Source organism: Notothenia coriiceps, unplaced genomic scaffold, assembly GCF_000735185.1.
Source record: "Notothenia coriiceps isolate Sejong01 unplaced genomic scaffold, NC01 NC01_scaffold00000496, whole genome shotgun sequence".
Taxonomy (NCBI): domain Eukaryota; kingdom Metazoa; phylum Chordata; class Actinopteri; order Perciformes; family Nototheniidae; genus Notothenia; species Notothenia coriiceps.
The window spans coordinates 379,252-383,118 of NW_011333197.1; positions in this window are offsets into that span (position 1 = coordinate 379,252).

Genomic DNA, 3,867 nt, shown 5'->3' on the forward strand with positions numbered 1-3,867 from the left:
CTAATGTTTTTTGGGGGTTAGACTTTTCCTCTTTCTCTACAACTGTTGTCTTTGTCACTTGAATTGTTCGATAGAGCCAGTTATGCTGAACTAATATATGGATTACTTTATTATTTATACTGTATATAAGAAATATTTTGAGTATACTGTAAATGAAAAGATATTTCCACTGATACCTGAATCCAAATATGATTTTAAAGTCTAAATGATATAGACCAGGAGTTCCCAACCTTTTTTCCCAAGAGCCCCCCAAATGACTCCTGTTGGAAGTTGCGCCACACACACACACACACACACACACACACACACACACACACACACACACACACACACACACACACACACACACACACACACAGAAATGGGGAGGTCCTAACACACTTGTTNTTCAAAACATGTTGCAAAACATGCAAAATTATGTGTGTATAAGTTATTAATACATGCAAAAGCAGCCAGGAAAAAACTGCTGTGTTCAAGGTGGAAATAAAAAAGTTTTTCACTCTATTACAAAAAGGTGACTTTAATGTGTTTTATGGAAATTCAGAACGAGTGTCCACATATGTGGACATCAAAAGAACGTTTTAGTTAAATGTAAGTCTTGGCAGGTCAAAGATCCTATCTACTGCACAAAACAGCAATTCAAATCTGTTGAAACATAGGCAGAAACAACAGGCTGGGACGAAGCTAGTAGCTAAGACCACAGACCCAGACTCATCCGACGCCACTCCACCTCCACCTAAGCAACAGCGGCTGGATTTTAACCGAGGGACTGCTAGCCAGAGAAAAGTTGATAAAGCCATTGCACGGTATGTTGTAGAACACATGCAGGCTATTTCTACTATTTCTATTGCTATTTCTTGATCAACAGATTGTATTATTCTCCAATGCAATAACAGTACTGAAATGAAGGCTATAAGGGCATTAATGGGAGCCCTTTTTTAAGTAACTAATGCGTTACTGTTCACAGTAACGTATTACTTTTTGGTGTAAGTAATCAGTAAAGTAACTGAGTTACTTTTGAAATGAAGTAACTAGTAATGGTAACTAGTTACTGGTTTTCAGTAACTAGCACAACACTGTGTGTCACACATATTTTCTATTGACATGTACTATAGGATAAGAAATGTGAATACGTTTTGACAACATGATCATATTTTATAAGGAAAATAGAAAACCCATTAAGGAGTCTAGGACATGAGATTAAGTGAATGCTGAAAATCCTGATGTGATGAGGAGTGGACTTTGTTTGAGCTCAACCTTGGCACTGGAATGATTTCACATAAAATAGCCGCAGACAACAGCAGAGAAGAAAATGATTTTGGACAGCAACAACTTGATTGGCTGATTTAGATCACAGCAATAAACTGCTAATTGGTATAGGCAGGCAGAGTCAGTGTTGCCAACTTGGTGACTGCTGCTGCTACTTTAATTCAAAGCGTAGTTGGTAACAATGGCCTGTTTGTTAATATTAAAAGTCTATCTAGCTCTTCCTAGCTTCAAGTCTGTGAGAACATGACACTTTTCTAAGCGTTGAGTCAATGTCTTGTCTATGAAGAGATGCAAGAAGGCGCACATTTACCTGAGCTTTTATCGCATTGGTACTCTGGATTCAAGGGGCAAATAAACACATACTGCAAAAGCTGTTTTGTGGTCGAATTTGAGGAGAAAAATATAACTTTCTCTCAAAGATTTTAGGACCTTCAATATGTATATATATACAGCACAACAGCCAACGCTGAGTCAAACCCTTACATTTAGTGTCAACGAATAACTTGGTATACTTGAGCCTCATTATTGGCTACTGTCGCACAATATGCCTTGAAGAATTGTCCAAGAGGAACGTACTTACTTGAGATCAGGCTGGATAACGGATGTGATGTTTCTGTCTAAACTGATGTTTGGTTGATATACCTAACTGGGGTAAATAACACAAATATCATGTTTCAGTACAGAAAACACCTCAATGATAGAAAGCCTCCTAAATTGCCATTTGTATGTGTGTGCACAAAGAGAGAAACAGAATGGAAACAGAGACAGAAACTGTTGGGACACAAACCAATGTTGACTACAGATCATTGGCCAGTTTACAGCAGCCGCCTGTGACATCATCACCGAAGGACAGGTCAATACTAATGAGGTCAGAAGGAGGGGATACAATCTGATTATGGTCTCCAGTTCATAAACAATATATTTCTATTAAAATCTAGCTTGTACACAAGGAGAGGATGTCAGAGAGAGAGAAAGAGAAAGGAAGAAGAGTGAGGGAAATGTGAAGATAAAATAACTTTTTTAGTGAAAAACCCTAGAAAGAAAGAGATTTGGCTAGACAGGAGTGAGGTAGTTTGCAAAACGGAAGTGTGTGATAATGAATCAGCAGCTTAACAAATGCAGGACCACACTGACTAAGCATATATAAGTAATCCAAACACTGGATCACTATGGTCCCCATCAGCCCTGCCCCAATAAACTTCCCCTCTCTTGCCTCCAGGCTATCATGGCTAATTTCAAAAGGAACAGACACAAGAATTAAAATCAAGTCTCTGCTTCATTGGATTAAATGTACAAATGAATAAGAGTACAATATAATGTTTTAAGTCCTACTATAACCATCATAATAGTAAATAGTAGCAGAACCAATTTAACACAAGTTTTACAGAACAATCTGCAATCAAAGCATATTCTTACTTACGAGACCTGGTTAATCAAAGGTGTGAATTGCATAAACCTTTAAGTCAATAGTTCAGGACAGTCTTTAAAGTGACAAGAGGTCTGAATGTCATCATGGTAATTTGGAGAAGGCCTGATTTTAGGTTGGACCAATATTTTGTCATGAGCATAAAAATGTAAATTCCAAACCACAATGCAAAAAACCACACCACTTATTGTTTTGCACATTATTTATGTTTTATGTATTTATAAGAATTGTTGTTTAAAGATAATTATGCTTGTGGGACACCAAAACAAAGATTGGTGCTTGATTTAGAAAAAAAAAAATAAAAACATTAATTTATTTCAGGGGACTTTTATTTCATAATGCCACATTCCATTACGATTTCTTATATTCAAATGAACGGGGCGTGGTTAGCTCACAGATCCAGACCAGAGCAACACTGACTCAATGAAGGCTTCTCAATTCTCTAATTTCCCCTCCTTCTTCAATGACATCTACTTAAAACACAGACAGTGGCAGAACTTCAGTGTTAGTATTATTAGATCTCAGCGCTGCATTTGACACTGTTGAACACAACATATTACTAGACCGAGTGGAAAACTGGGTGGGACTTTCATCAAAAGTTCTAAATTGGTTTGAATCCTACTTAAAGGACAGAAACAACTTTGATTATATAGGTAAATACAAATCTGAGTTGACAAATATGACATGTGGGGTTCCTCAAGGCTCCATCTTGGGGCCTCTTCTCTTTAACATCTACATGCTACCACTGGCTCAAATAATGAAAAACAACAAAATAAGTTACCATAGCTATGCGGATGACACCCACATTTACATAACCACTTCACCAGGAGACTATGCTCCAATTCAAACACTGAGTAAGTGCATTGAACAAATCAATGACTGGATGTGCCAGAACTTTCTCCAATTAAACCAAAGACAAAACTGAGGTAATGGTTTTTGGAGCCAAGGCGCATAAAAGTTAGCGCTGAGCTTCAGTCTGCAATGTTCAAGACAACAGATAAAGCCAGAAATCTTAGGTGTAGTCATGGACTCTGACCTGAGTTTCAACAGTCACATTAAAACAATTACTAAATCAGCCTACCATCACCTAAAGAACATATCTAGGATTAAAAGACTAATGTCAAAGGCAGGATTTGGAAAAACTTGTCCATGCTTTTATCTTCGAATACGAT